Source organism: Neofelis nebulosa, chromosome 9 (assembly GCF_028018385.1).
Source record: "Neofelis nebulosa isolate mNeoNeb1 chromosome 9, mNeoNeb1.pri, whole genome shotgun sequence".
Classification (NCBI taxonomy): Eukaryota; Metazoa; Chordata; class Mammalia; order Carnivora; family Felidae; genus Neofelis; species Neofelis nebulosa.
In genome coordinates, this window is record NC_080790.1 from 122,348,315 (window position 1) to 122,364,185 (window position 15,871).

Genomic DNA, 15,871 nt, shown 5'->3' on the forward strand with positions numbered 1-15,871 from the left:
AACGTGATCACAACTCTCCTTCGCTTAAAACCCTTCTCCATCTGCCCCACTGCCTTCGAGATAAAGTCTGCATGCCTTTGCACATCAAAAACTCTTCCCGGGGCGCCTGGGTGGCTCAGTCGGCTAAGCATCCGACTTCGGCTCAGGTCATGATCTCACAGTTCGTGAGTTCGAGCCCCGCGTCGGGCTCTGTGCTGACAGCTCAGAGCCTGGAGCCTGTTTCAGATTTTGTGTCTCCCTCTCTCTCTGACCCTCCCCCGTTCATGATCTGTCTCTATTAAAAAATAGATTTTTAAAAAATCTCAATTTAAAAAAAAAAAAAAAACAACTCTTCCCGATCTTTTTTGTGGCTCCCATGTCTATATGAAGTCCCATCTCTAGATATTCTCTCTCTCCCTCTCTCCCTCTTCTCTCCTTCACTTTCCCTCTCTCTCTCCCTCTCCCCAGCCCTCCCTCTTTCCCCATATCTCCCTCTCTCTCCCCCTCTCTTCTCTCCCTCTCTCCTCTTTCTCTCTCTCCCCATCTTCCTCTCTCTCTCTCTCTCTATCTCTCTCTCTCTCTCTCTCTCTCTCTCTCTCCTTCTCACCTGCACACACACCCCTACACCTACAGTTACACTCCACATTGGTGCTGCTCAGTGCAGAGTCATTAGTCACACAGAGCTATTGGGCACTTTCGAATGTGCCTAACCCAAATTGAGATGTGCTAATATTTGGGTTAATTAGCATTAATATTTGGTTAATTGGTTTTACCTGTTTCTTTTCACTTTGTAAATGTGGCTGCTAGAAACTTTTAAGTCACACACATGGTCTGCCTTCTGTTTCCGTGAGACAGGGCTGCACGAGCCCCTTGGGGATGGAAGGAACACCCTCCCATCCTCCAATTCCTAGGACTTTTCTCAGCTCAGGAGGCAGAGAACATGTCCCGTCTACACAATTCAACTGACCTAAAGCAAAGGAAACTGTCAGTCAGAGTCTCAGCCTCTGTCTTAAAGTGGTAGTCAGCAGGGGAGTCCCCCTCTCTCGGGTACCGGTAAGCCCTGGGCAGGTGTCAGTGGGGAGGGGGGGGGCGGGGGGCATCTCTCAGGTACCAGTAAGCCCTGGGCAGACCAACCACAGAAGAACCGGGGTTCTGCACACAAGCGCCAAGGACTATCCCCCGCTGTGAGAGGAAAAACCAGCCAGTCTGACTCTGAGAGCCACTGTTCCAGATGAGTGAGTGCCACACGGTGTGGGTTCGGATAGCATGGTGGGGAAGGGATCTACCCCCACAGGTCAGAGGGATGGGGTCACCCCAACATGGGGAGTAGCTGTTACTGGGCTCCAGAGAGGACTAAACAGAATGGCTCTTTCTCCAAGGCAGAAGGAAGAACAGACCTTAAGAAAGGGAGCGAGGTTCACAACCCCCTCTGAGCACCTGTTTTATTGTTGCTATTCTTTCTGGGGCTCCCTGAACAGCCATACGCCACGGAGTTCTGAATGTTTCCTATCAATTACCATCCACACTGCAATAATGTCTACCTCATGCGAACAGCCTTGCACGGCAGAAACCGGGGGGGGGGGGGGGGGGGGGCGGAGGCAGGAGAGGGAAGTATGGTCTCCCCCTCATGCTACTTCCGAGGGGCAGCCTCACACTGATGGGGCCAGGCCTCCCAGGGCTCCGGGAATGAGCAGGTGTCCATGGCGGCACGGGGAGCAGCCAGGAGGAGCACTGAGCAAGGAGCTGAAAAGTGGTGAAGAGGTTCAGGAGCAGCTGTGAGACAACCCCCCACTTCCCCAGTCCTCTCTGGAGGAAGATGGTCCTGGAAGGGAGACTCGCTCTTACCCCATCCCTCTGCCCCTTCTTTCTGGGCTTCGCGTCCCCCCCTGGCTGCTGCCACCTCACTCATCTTTGGATCTGAGTCCACGCATCACCTCCTCCAGGAAGTCTTCACAGATGCCCTCATCCTGGGTGAGGCATCCATCCTCAATGTTCCCATCGGCCCCATTCCCGACTCCATGGTCGCCGTCTGCCTGTTTTGACTCAATTCCTCAGCCGTGGACATGGCAGGAAGGGCAGGAAGCTGATGTGATCTATCCTTATCATCCAGTGCCCAGCTCAGGCTCTAACTCACAGTAGCTGCTCCGTGAATGTTTGCTGGGTAAATGAGTGGTACCAGACAGATCTCGGATACGAGAGAAGCATCCTACGCGTACCCTGTCTTCAGGCGCGTCTGAAGTTTGGCTCCCTCCTAGCTCCAAGGAACTGCCGATTTCCAGCTTGACCATCTGCACTTTCCAGAAGCAGCCCCTGCTGTCTCCAGAGCTCCAGACCAGGAGGGGACGATGGGCATGTGTCAAGAGGCCCTACGATGAGAATTTTTCCTAATTCTCCTGTCACTTAAACAAACTGGGATCCTGATTGATAGAAGAGCCATTTTTACAAAGACTGGGAAAAATGGCTTTTAATATCAGTTTTTAAGAAAGAAAGTATGGCCCCTATAAACTGTTAAACTTCACTTTATTGACCATAAATCTGTATTTTGCTCAATGCAAAAGTTTTTCATCTTGTACACAAAAATGCTGAAGCAGCGGCAGCTGCCGAAAACAAGAAGTTTTCTCTTACGGACAATTTATATGAAAAAGTTATTGAATTTCTGGTTAGGGAGGCCAGGCCAGGCGTCTCATGGTGCATGCTGGACACGACCCTTTGCTGATCAATGTCAGGAGAAAATTAACCAACTGTGAGTCTATTAAGTTGTGGGCACCAGGGATTTCAAAGCCCGGAGCAAAGATGGGTTTCTCCCTAAGGACATGAACCTGAGGCTCTCTTTGCTGAAGGTGCAGCCAGCCTTTCTGCCAAAGGAGGGGAGGCAGGAGCTGGTTGGGGGGGGGGGCACCCACCAGCGACTGGGTGCTTTCCTGGTTATAGTCTCTTTCCATCCCTGGAACCACCCCAGGAGGTAGGCATCATCTGCCACCTTTTGGAAATGAGCAAATGGAAATTTAGAGAGTGTGAGAAATCCATTCAAAGCCTTGCAGCTGGGAAGTGTCAGATTAGTTTCTCTGAGCCTCAGTTTCCCTGTCCATAAAATTTATCCGAAAGTACTTAGCCCAGGACTGGCATGCAGTTGGTGCTCAGAAGATGTCCGCTTTCTTGCAGAGGTCAGGGATCTGAAGCCAAGTCTGGCCGACACTAACACCCAAACTTTCTCTCCTGGAGAAATTGCCTCCTTATCAATTTCCCTGAAACCAGTTTCCTTAAGGAAGTGGGGTCGTTGGACCTCCTGCGTATACATGAGGCAAAGGAACAATATTCTTTCTGCACAAAGGAAGCCAACACATCATGAAAAGTATGCATTTTGACAAGGAGCTAGCAGGCTCCTTAAAAGTGCCTCCTTTTGGTGCTTCAAGTGCCAGAAAATTTACCATTAGAGCTACACATTCTTGACTGAAGGCATCATCCTGTGTCAAAATGAAAATACTCCTGGTTGAGCTCACATCTGGCTGAGTGTCCAACTCTTGATTTCGGTTCAGGTCACGATCTCACAGTCTGTCATGAGATCAAGCCCTGCATCAGGTTCTGAGTTGGGTGTGGAGCCTGCTTAAGATTCTCTCTCTTTCTCTCTCTCCCTCTGCCCCTCCCAGCTGCCTCTCTCTCTCTCTCTCTCTCTCTCTCTCTCTCTCTCTCTCTCTCTCATACTATCAGAGCTAGAAAGAGCCCTCTGGGATTATCTAGTCCAAGAACAGCATGCAGAATACATCTAGTGAATCAAGTCCTACTGATTGGTTGTTCCTGCCCAAAGCACTGTGTTAAGATTCTGAGGTAGGAACTAGGCTGTAGAAAAGAATGCAGTAGTCTGTTAGTAAGGTCTGCTGTGGGCAGGAAAGCAACTTGGCAGAGAAGCCTGTGAAAGCCTCTTCCATGGTCTCCTAACCTCCAATCTCTGCTTTCTCCTTGCCTCCTGCAACTTACCACCTCAATAAAGCTGCCAAAGTGACCTTCCTAACACACAGATATGATCACAGTGATCCCCCAATTCAGCACCCTTTGATGCACCAGTAGGGCAAAATGCAAAGCCCTTCATGACCCATCCCTGCTTCTCTCTCTAGCTTCACCTCCCACCACTTCCTTCACATGTTATACCCAGGGAGTCCTGAGCCGCTCTGACTTGCCCAAGACACCTGGTTTTCTCACACCACCACATTTTGCACACCAGCCTACATAGAACAGTTCCTCTCAACCTACCCAAACAGCAAACTCCTATTCATTCCTCAAAACCCAACTCCAGAATGAACCCTGTGAAGCCTCTCTTAACTCCCCCAGTAGACTTACGTTCTCCTCCTCCAGTGCTGCCCATGCACCTTTTATATTCCTCCATGAAGCCCTTATTGCATTGCTGTGAGTCTCTGAAGGGCAGGGACACAATATTTAATTTTCCTCTGTGCCCTAAGCATGCAGCTTAGACCCCAGCACAACAGCAAGCAAAAATATTTGAGTGTATGAATGGATAACTTTCCTTCCCAATGCATATGCCTGTTCATCAACCTTGGAAACCAGACTGACCTTTCAAATATACACATTATTCTGCTGACAGACTCTTACTGAGGTCACTGCTAGGAGCAAGGAATTATGGAAGCAAACATAGTCTCTCCCTCATGGAGCTTGTAGTCTGGTGGGAAAGACAACTAACACACAAGAGAGAGACAAGTGCATAAGTAATTACAAATGAGGAAGGTGTGGTGGGGATTAACACAGCACTGTGACGGTAGGAAGGGTGAACCACGTAGCTGGGGTTCTGGAGAAAGTAATAGGGTCAGACCTGCAGGATGCAAAGGAACCATCTGTGGAAGCTGGTGGAAAGGATCCTAAGCACACAGCACCCTAGGCCCGCTGACGAGATCTGTGAAGTTGTCAAGTCACTAAAGAACTCAGTGTGTCTGGATCTGAAATGTAACCAGAGAGGCAGGAGTGAGTGAAGGAAGGGAAGGGAAGGTTGGGCTAAGGCTGGAGAGAGAGGCAGAGGCCCGATCCTGCAAAGCCTTATCCAGGAAAAGAGGTTGGATTTTGTGCTAAGGGCAATAGGGAGCCATGGGAGGGATTTGAGCAGGAGAATGTCAAGATCTGATTTACTTTTTAAAGAGATCACTCTGACTTTTATGTAGTAAATGGTTCATTGAGAGGACATTGCAGTCACTGGGACAAGAGATGATGTTAGCTTGGCCACAGGTGGTGGAAAGAAGTTGATGGACCCGGAGCATGTTTTGAAGAGAAAGGCAATAGGACATGATATAAGGTCTACACCCACCTGCCTCCCTTTCATACTGTTTAGCACAAAAGCCCCAAAGACAGCCTTTCATCATGTGACACTATCCCCCTCACCACCACCACTGCCACCCCCCACTGCTCCTTTGGTCTTCTGACTTTAGTTGAGACAGTTTGCTCCATCCAGGAAAAGACAAGTGGACAGGAAGCGCCCAGCACCAGGATGAAATCATCTGGGTGGATGGAACCCCTGCCCAACCCGAGCCACTGGAATCACTAAGCAGAGCTGGAATAGAGTAAGCCCAAAAGCAATTGTCACACATAAAATAGAAGATGCCCCCCTTTCTAACCATACCTTGTTAGCAGTTGCACTCAAATACCAAAAATGGTGGTGTTGGGGGGTGTGGGCTTCAAAGACCTACAAGGGATGCAGAAAAAAAAGTATAGGGCAAAAGAAATTGACCACATTGGGGCAGGCCTGCTTCTCCTTCTAGGCCTTAGAGAATAGATGAAGATCTTCACGTCCAGTTTTTGAGTTGGGTGTTGAGGTCGCAGATGTTTGTTTCAGCACTCTGTATAGCTTGGGTATAATATATATTTATCTGTGTGCATCAAATGCTGTATCTTTAAAAGGAGGAAGATAGCTTTTGAGGGAAAAAGGTGGACTGACTTCCATCTACTCAATATCCAATGAGCAAATAATGTAAAAGCTGAAGCAACGTGGTTAGCAGCTTTGAGTTCATGAGCTGAGCCCCAGTAGACAGGTCAGAACAAAGGTTTGGATTCAAATTCCTGGTTCGTTGTTTCACTCAGTAAATATTGGCTGATGCGTGCTCTGTGCTAGGTGCTTAGAGCCACCGCTGAAGAGCTTCCGGGCCAGGGGGCAAGGCTGAGCCGGAAAGAAAGCATCGCTGGAGGACTTAGTGTTAAGGGCTGATTAAAGCCTGTTCCAAGCCAGCCAGAAGGGATTAGGGAAGGCTTCCCAGAGCAGATGACAAAGACACTGATCCTACAGAATGCACAGAAACCTTTCAAGGGGACAAAACAGTGGTGAGCCGGTTGGTGCCAGCTGGTGCCATTGAACCAATTATGTGTGTTCTTTCCAATTTCTCTCTGTGTATCATGTTGGTAACTTGGAGTCAACTGTGTCAGGAAGAGTTACACCACGGAAATTGGCAAATGCTATAAATCAGGGTTGGTTTTTTTTCCCAGCACACCACTGGAGGTGAGCACTGACAGATCCTGGAAGACTTGTGTTGCGCATGATGTGGGGGCATGGGAAAAGGTGAGGACAAAGTCAAAGGCCATGGAGGACATTCCTGGGCCAAGACTTTTGGGGTAAAAGGCAGTCTGGAGTGCAACATACCTGAGTTTGAGTCCCAGCTTTGCTATTTGCCGGAAGATGGTCCTGGCAAACATTTAACCTCTCAAAACCTCAGCTTCCCCATCAGGAATGACAACTGGGCCAGGTGCTGTAGGTAAAGTGCTTACCACCGTACCTGCCACTTTGTGAGTGCGCAACATCGATGACCTATGCTTAGGCTGTAATTTTTATCTAAGTAGGCTCTACACCCAACGTGGGGCTTGAACTCACAACCCTGAGATCAAGAGTCAGATGCTCCACCGACTGAGCCAGTCAGGTGCCCCTAGGCTGTAATTTTTTATTTAGTGTTTCAAGGATAAGAAGCAAATGTTGGCAATGATTAAGGGAGAATCTTCTAATCCTACCTGCCCATGAATAGGTACTGGTAAAAGGGCAGCTCCCGGGAAGAGAAGTGGTTTATAAAACACTCAAAATTTAAATTAAAAAAAAAAAAAACCTCCAAATTGAAATTGTCATGTGAAAGAGGAGAAAATGGCATTCAGTAAGTATGTGTAAACTCAGCACCCATCCGTAGTGAGTTTTTAATAAATTACATAGCTTTAGTCCTTGTTTCAAGAAACTTCCTCCAGATGCCAGATCAACACGAAAACCTCAAATGGGGCAGTGCCTTTTTGAAGGTTCTCCTCACTGCCCTGTGTCAAGGGAGCTCTTTTCACTATGGCCGGTGGCAGCAAGAACCTTTCCCAACTCTGTATAAGCTGTGAGGATTATAATGCCTGCCCCTTTCCACTGATCCTTTCCCCGGCCATGGGTCGTTTCTGCACACCTGTTTACGGATGATTCATTACTCAGTCAGAGATTCAAGGGGACCCTTCTGCAGCCAAGATCTCTCTCTCTCTCTCTCTGTCTCTGTCTCTCTCTCTCTCTGTCTCTCTCTCTCTCTCTGTCTCTGTCTCTCTCTGTCTCTCTCTCTCTCTCTCTCTCACTTTTGCTTCCATGCTTGCTCTCTCTTCTCCAGTAGTTTTTTCCCTGAAAATTCTAGCAAGCTTGGTCTCCCTGAACTGCAAACCCTGTCCTGTCCACTCAGTGAGACAAGTGGGCTCCATGTGGGTTTTGCCTGTCGCCACTAACCCAGAACTCTCTCCAGCAAGTGAGCAGAAGCCATCATATGGTTCACCTGGTTTGCTTCTCTTTTCTAAGGGAAAACCATGTATCCTCTGCCATGAGAAGTCTGGACACTTTTCATTTATTTGGATGTTTCATTATTTAAGGCAAGAGGGTGAATTCAGTCAGATCATGACCAGAAGCAAAAATCGCCAGAAGGATGTTTTAAAGCTACAGAAAACAAGGAAAAGGGGATGAAGTGGAGATTACATGCAAAGAGCACAAAATATGTGGTCAATAAACATCTGTTGGATCAAAAGGAACAGCCACTGACTAAAGTCAATTTAAATTTTTTATTGGGAGAAACAGCCCTGCCTAGAATAGGGTGGGAAGGAAACAGCCACATACAGTCCCTGGGGAGTTCCTGTGTGTGTGTGTGTGTGTGTGTGTGTGTGTGTGCGCGTGCGCACAGCAAGCCTGCTGAAGCTGATCAGCCAAGGTCATAAGGAAAAGATGAGAGAATCGTGACCTTGGGATAAAGTCCATCAGGAAAGATAGAAACCCATGCTTCTAGAAACCAACGATCATGAGACCTGACCAGAAAGCACAGTGCATTGTGGAAAGACCTGGTTAAGGAGATGACAGACAGCAGAGAACATTAGACCAGGAATACCAAATACATGGCAAACTTACTGCCATTTCTTCCTCCCATAGCCAGGACACATATCACTTACCAACCACAGCTCTCGCATCACGGAGCCCACGGCTCTGCAAACCATCTCTCCACCACCTGGTCATGGCCAGCTTGGAAGTTAATGTTTATTTATTTTTGAGAGAGACAGAGAGACAGAGAGAGCTCGAGTGGGGGCGGGGGACAGGCAGAGAGAGAGAGGGAGACACAGAATCCAAAGCAGGTTCCAGGCTCTGAGCTGTCAGCACAGAGCCCAACACGGGGCTCGAACTCACCAACCATGAGATCATGACCTGAGCCAAAGTCGGACTTAACCGACTAAGCCACTCAGGTGCCCCAGCCAGCTTCGAAGTCAAAACCACTTTTCCTTACCAGATTCAGACACGTATATACCAATTTTGTGGCAGCCGTGTTGGTGTGGTGGTGGGAAAAGAAATGTAAATATGAATTTCTAAGTAATTCCGCATGCACTCATATATACTCCGATAGTCCGTAAGCACACACGACGTTTACACGTGTTTACATAAATATTTACGTATCCATACAAGAGAGCTTTACCATTAAAAACCTGTTGGAATGAAATGAGGTACAAGAGAATGCTCTGGAAAGCATAAGTGTCTGTACTTCAGAAGACCACACCATGAGTCTTCTGTCCTCTGTCCATCTGGCTTCCTGCAAAGATTAAGGAAATCTGTGCTCTATCTCCCAGATTCCTGGTGAAAAATGGTGTCTCTTCCCTCCTGATCCCACACCTAGCTGTATATAAGGTGACTGGCCATTCCAGTGTGCCTGAGATGGGGACATTCGGTGCTAAAACTAGGGAAGTCCCAAGCAAACCAGGATAAGTGGTCACCCTAGATGTGGGGATGAAGGAGAGCCAGCAGTCCTGTCCCCCCTGCCGGGATACAAGCCAGAGAAAAACTAGGACCCAAGAGGGCATTCTCTTTAACACTGTCCAACCCTCCACTCCAGCTCATGGGAGCTGAGCCCCCAGATGCCCTCCCCTCCCATAGGATCCCAGAGGGGATTTCACATCATTGCCCCTCCTCCGATGCCTGTGCCCTTGCCTCCCTGCCCATCCGTGCTCCTCTGTTGCCTCCGGGTGGGTCTCCCCAACCAGTGAGTACCTTTTTCAAGTTTCCGAAAATCAGCCTGCTTCTCCCCATTTCTACCAGCCTTCTCCCTCATCTTCCTATTTTACCTTCTCCACAACACTTTTGAAACAAAGCAGAGGATGTCTTAGTCCACTCAGGTTATTTTAATAGACTACCGCAGCCCGGGTGGCTTGAAAACAAGAGAAATGTATTTCTCCCCATTCTGGGGTCTGGAAAGCCCAAGATCAAGGTGCCAGCATGGTTGCATTCTCTGATAAGGGCCCTCGTCCTGGTTCATAGCCGCTGTCTTCTCTCTGTGACTTCACATGATAGAAAGGGCTCAGGAGTTCTCTGGGAAGGCATTCATCTGCTCTCAGGGTCTAAGCACCTCCCAAAGGTCTCCTCTCCTAACACCATGATCTTTAGGAGTGAAGATTTCGACATATGAACTGGTTACGGGGGTGGGGGAGGGAAGCACAAACATTTAGATGATGCCGAAGGATAAAGAAATGAATAAAAATTATGAATCTGAGCACCTATTTTATAACAGACCCTGTGCTGGCTGCTTGGATACAGGGCACAAAAACAAACACATCAGGGCCCAGCCCATAAGGAGGTCAGAGCTGGGAGCACAGGGGAGAGGGGAAAGGTGGATGACGCCCAAACCATTATACTATAATATTATACTAGCTAATATGTATGGAGAGCATACTCTTTGTAGAAGACACCGTGTAAGTCCCCACAACAGCTCTCTAGATTGACACTCTTCATTTTCCACCTGAAGAAACCAAGATTCAGAACAGTTAAATAATTTGCTCAACCCGTTCAGTCCTAGCGAGTGATGGAGCTAAATTTGAACCTCGGCTTGCCACAAAACTCACTCTATTGTGGAAATGCAAAGGGAAGAGAATGTTCTTTCTACCTGGCAGGAGGGAGATCAGAAAGGCTTCATAGAGGAGGTGACTCTTGAGCTGTATTTTTAAGCGTGAGGAGTTCACCAAGTGGACAGGAAGAGGGAGACAGAGGCATTGACGGAACTCAATTGAGAACTCCCAATATTGAGAGGACAAGTAATATACCAGCATCACAGTTTCGCCGCGGATGCATATAGGGGAGAGGCGTGCAATGGGGCAGAGAGGGGTGGAAGTCAGATCCTGAATACTGCATTGCTAAGAAGCTTGCATTTGACCCTGAAGGGACGGAAAGTCATCGAATGCTTTAGGCAGGAGAGACACACAATTAGATTTGTATTTTAGAAACACATCATGATATGGGGCGCCTGGGTGGCTCAGTCGGTTAAGTGTCCAACTTTGGCTCAGGTCATGATTTCACGATCCATGAGTTCAAGCCCCCACGTCGGGCTCTGTGCTGACAGCTCAGAGCCTGGAGCCTGCTTTGGATTCTGTGTCTCCCTTTCTCTCCTCTCTCTCTCTCTCTCTCTCTCTCTCTCTCTCTCTGCCCCTTCCCACCCTTTCTCAAAAATAATAAACATTTAAAAAATTTATAAAACAAAAGAAACACATCATGATAGAGATGGAGTTGGGGTGGGCTGACCTGAAGGCTGAAACAATTATCCAAGGAAGAGATGTTGGAGAAAATGAACTAAGGCAGGGCCAGTGGGGTAAACCAGAGGTAACAGATACAAGAGAGATTTAGGAAGTCAGCCTGTCCATTGGCTATTGGCTATGAGATGAATGGAGGCAGAGAGGCAGGTTTAGAGGGAAAGGTGCCACCAGCCTGAGCTTGGCTATCTGGGGGACATCCAAGTGGAGATGTCCCCCAGGCATGCGCAAGAGGGTAAAAGTCAGGAAGGAGGGCAGCACTAAAACATGGACCTCAGATGAGATCCGTAGGACATCTCTGAGGTGCATTCCAGTGTCCCACCTGCAAGTGCCTCCCTATGACACAGCAAGCGGGACCCCAAGGACCTGCCTCCCCCACCACATCTCTCTCACTCTTCCAGATGGCACACCGAGAATGGAGTGCCTTCATGGAAGCTCCAACATCTTATTAAGAAATAAAGTCGGGGGGCGCCTGGGTGGCTCAGTTGGTTAAGCATCTGATTCTTGGTTTCAGCTCAGGTTGTGATCTCACATTTTGTGAGTTCGAGCCCCATGTCCAGCTCTATGTTGACAGAGCAGAGCCTGCTTGGGATCCTCTCTCTCCCTCTCTCTCTGCCCTCCCCTCCTCACTCAAGCACTCTATCTCTCTCTCTCAAAAATAAAATTAAATTAAAAAACATTAGAAGTCAGTCACCTGGATGGCTCTTGATTTTAGCGTCTGACTTGAGTTGAGCATCTGACTCTTGATTTCGACTCAGGGCATGATCCCAGGATCGTGGGATCAAGCCCAGCATCAGGCTCTGCACTGAGCATAGAGTCTGCCTGGGACTCAATCTCTCTCTCTCTCTCTCTAAGTAAAACTAATTAATTCATTCAAAGAAAGCCAGAATCCTAGAGGCCACATCTGCGGTTTGTTCATTTCCTTTCATCCTCACACATGTTTCTAGTATTCTCTTCGTCTGAGGAAGTAAGTCAAGGGGAATGAACAAGGACTTGGTCATTATCGTATGTTGGGGACCTACCATCCTGGTCACATGGGTTAACTCCTTCAGTCCCTGCAACAGTCTCATCCCCGTTTTGCAGGCCAGAACTTCAAGGCTCGAAGAGGTTGCTAAACCTCCCTGGGGCACATAGCACGTAAGTTCCCAGGTACTATTGGAACTCAAATCTTTCTAGGGCCAAAGCCTTAGCCATGACTTCTTTGCTCCCACATGCCCGCCCCAAAGCACTGATGGCATGTGATGACGTCTTCACTCTCCCACAATGCAGGGGGCCAAATATCCGATAGACTTGCGTGATTGTCGACTGCTTTGCCCTAGGGAGAACTTCCTTTCTCTTGAAATCGGGTTCTTCCCATGAACTGACGGGTGTTAACCTCATTTTAACTTAATTGCCTCTCGAAAGCCCCTACCTCCAAAGATGGTCACCCTCTAAGGTACTGGGGGTAGGACTTCAATATAGGAATTTGGAGGGGTCACAGCTCAGCCCATAACAAAGATACCCTCTGCAAAGCATTTTTGCCACCTGTGCTCAGGAATGGGCCGTCTTTCTGGTCAGTGCCCTCTCTCGACCAGAGAGATGCCCACTACAACTCCCTATCTGTTTTCCACCCTCTCCACCCTCTCCTCCCAAATGAGGCCATAATGGAACCATCCAAGCCTTCCAAGCTAGACCAGAAGAATGGCAGATTGCAGGCTCTTTGTTCGCTGGCCTCATGGACCCTCCTGGAGCTTCCTGGCACACACCATCCCTAGTGGAACCCATGGATGCCAGAAGTCAAGGCCCTCCGTGTGGCTGTGTGGTCAGGCAGAGACGTGCTTCCACAGAGCAAAGCAGAGATGCCATCAGGGAGGAGGCCCAAGAGTCCTGAAGCTGGACTATTAGCTGATGGCAAATCGAACCATCCCTGCTGACAGGATGTCCTGAGCCCACGGGTACAAGCCAAAGCCTGCAGGTAAATCCTCCTGGCCTGATCCAGGTGAGGTGACCAAGCGATAGGTGAGGAGCTGACAGCAGGCTCCAAATCTCACGCCTCCAGACCCAGGCACCCTGACGGCTGAAGAAAGGAGAGAGCAAATCACTCTGTGTTAGGGCTCCCTGCGAGCTGACAGCTTTCGCATACCCTCCCTCATGCGATCCTTGCGACAACCCATTTTTAATTATTTTTTTTTCGACGTTTTTTATTTATTTTTGGGACAGAGAGAGACAGAGCATGAACGGGGGAGGGGCAGAGAGAGAGGGAGACACAGAATCGGAAACAGGCTCCAGGCTCCGAGCCGTCCGCCCAGAGCCTGACACGGGGCTCGAACCCACGGACCGCGAGATCGTGACCTGGCTGAAGTCGGACGCTTAACCGACTGCGCCACCCAGGCGCCCCACAACAACCCATTTTTAAATTAAGCAGCTTAGCAGGGTGCCTGGGTGGCTCAGTTGGTATCCACCTCTGGATTTCCGCTCAGGTCATGATCTCACAGTTCATGAGTTCGAGCCCCACATCAGGCTCTGTGCTGATGGCGTGGAGCCTGCTTGGGATCCTCTTTCTCCTCTCTGTCTGCCCCTACCCTGCTTCTGCTCTCTCTCTCTCTCTCTCTCTCTCGCTTATTCTCAAAATTAAGTAAATAAATGTTAAAAAAATAAAAAAAACAAAATCAAAATTAAAAAAGCAACTCAGGAAAGCCAAGTCACAAAGCCTGGAAGTTGATGGAGCAGGATTCAAATCCAAGTCTATGTGCCTCCAAAGTGTGTTCTTTCTTTACTCCACCTTCCATGAAGGACCCCTCTCCCTCATCTCCAAGGAATACAGAGGAATGTGAGGGGCTCCAGAAGTCTGGAGCATGAATATCACCACCCCCAGGGTAAGTATGGATTCTGGAAACTGTAGGCAAGAAGAGTTTGGTGACTGGGTTTGAGGAACATGCACCGAGATGTTTCTCTGTTTTCCAGCAGCTTCTGTCTCACATCAGCCCAATCTCCAACCTCCCCTGAGAAAAGGGAACTCAAAGATCAGCTCTGTGCTTGCAATGGAGGGGAGAGAAAAGCGGCATGAACACAAACAGGGGCAGCAAGAGCCCTTCCAGTTGGTGCCCCCCGCCCTGCCCCCCTCACCCCTCACCCCTCACTCTGACATTCCTGCCACAGAGCAGCCAGAGGCTCTTCCCAAAATGCAGGTCTGAACATTTCACTTTTCTGCCTAAATTCTCAGTTAAGATCACACTGTGGTTCAGGGTAAAACCCAAACTCCTCACCCTCCAAGGCTCCTTCCCACACCCCCAAGACTCCACCCTGCTCGTCTTTGTCTGCCCAAACACACACATCTGAGGGCAGGACCGTGGCCCCAGTCGCCGGCACACAGAGAAGGCGCTCGGCGAGGCCGGGTGACTGGGTGGATGGCAGAGCGAATGGACCAACAGCAGCAGAGGGTGTGAGGGGTCCTGGTTTAACTGCTCTCCAGGCCGTGACACGGGGCAGGGAGTCCTCCTTCTGTGTCTCTGGCCTAGATTCTCGGAGCGCCCCCCACCCAGCCCGCAGATGAAGACAGACAGGGAGAGATTTGGGCCCCTGAGCAGCGAGCATCACTGCCCCCCCAGGGATTCCCTCAGCCTGAGTGCGACAATGGCCACTGGCCGCAAGAAAGGGGTGAGCCCAGGACAGAAAGGAAATGGGGGGACACAGGGCGGGCACTGGCAAGGCCCAGAAGTCTCCCATCCACACCAGGCTCTCTCAAAGTCACCAAACACCAACTCAACCTGTCGCCTGAGTCTCCCTGCCCCTGTCTCTTCGGGCCTCTGGCCCATTTTTCTCTGCGTTTTGTCCCTTCCCCGTACAAAACTGGTCTGATCTTAGAATCAAGGGCGAAGGGCGGGGATGAGGCAGTGGCATCGTTTTCTCGGAGGGCAAAGCCTGGACTCTGGCCCCTCTGGCCCGCACGCTGCAAGGCCACCAGGCGGGGGGCTGTACCCACGGGGATGTTGTCTGCCGCTTCCCTCACACCAGGGTCCAGAAGTGTCTAGATCACATCAGCCGACTGGCCGAGGCAGCCGAGTTACGGGCTTCGCCTCCACAAGAATGTCCGTTTTCTCCCAAGAGGCTCAGGAGGTTGGCTGATGCCTGTCCGTGAGCCCCGGCAGCCCGGGAACGGGGAGAGGACAGGCTGAAATTTCACGTTCTCAGAAACAGCAGATTCAGCAGCTGTGGCTGCTACAGGAGACACAGATCTGCACCGGCTTGATTTCTCTCGGCCTTTATCGCCATACAAAGAGCAAGAGCTATTACGCCCTGTCCGGCGGCCAAGGACTCACCTCGTCTGGCGCTGGTGAAATGATACACTGGCCTCCAGGTCGCCAGACGCCTCCTTCCCCAACACTCACATTGCTGGGACCCTCACTGCCCTGCCCCAGGAAAACCAGGACAGACCCCGTCCTTGCCGTCCACAGCTCCCAGAGAACGAAGACCCCTCCAGAAACCGAGCAGGGTTTGGACCCCGCAGAGAAGGCTGTAATGGGGGCCGAGGGGTTCCAGAGACTGAAGCCGCCCCCCGCCCCCCACCACTGGCCTGTGCTTTTTTATTTTTTTTTTAAGATTACTTATTTATTTTGAGGGAGGGTGGGGAGGGCCAGAGAAAAGGAAAGGCAGAATCCCAAGCAGGATCTGCACCATCAGCACAGAGCCCGATGCGGGACTTGAAGTCTCGAACCCTGAGACCATGACCTGAGCCGAGATCGACAGTCCAACGCATAACCAACTGTGCCACCCAGGTGCCCCTGGCCCGGGCTTTGAGAAGGGGCAGGGGGGCCTTTTCCTCTGGCTTCTCTGGGTTCCCTCCTCGATCCTGGGAGCCCCTGGGAAGTTTGAA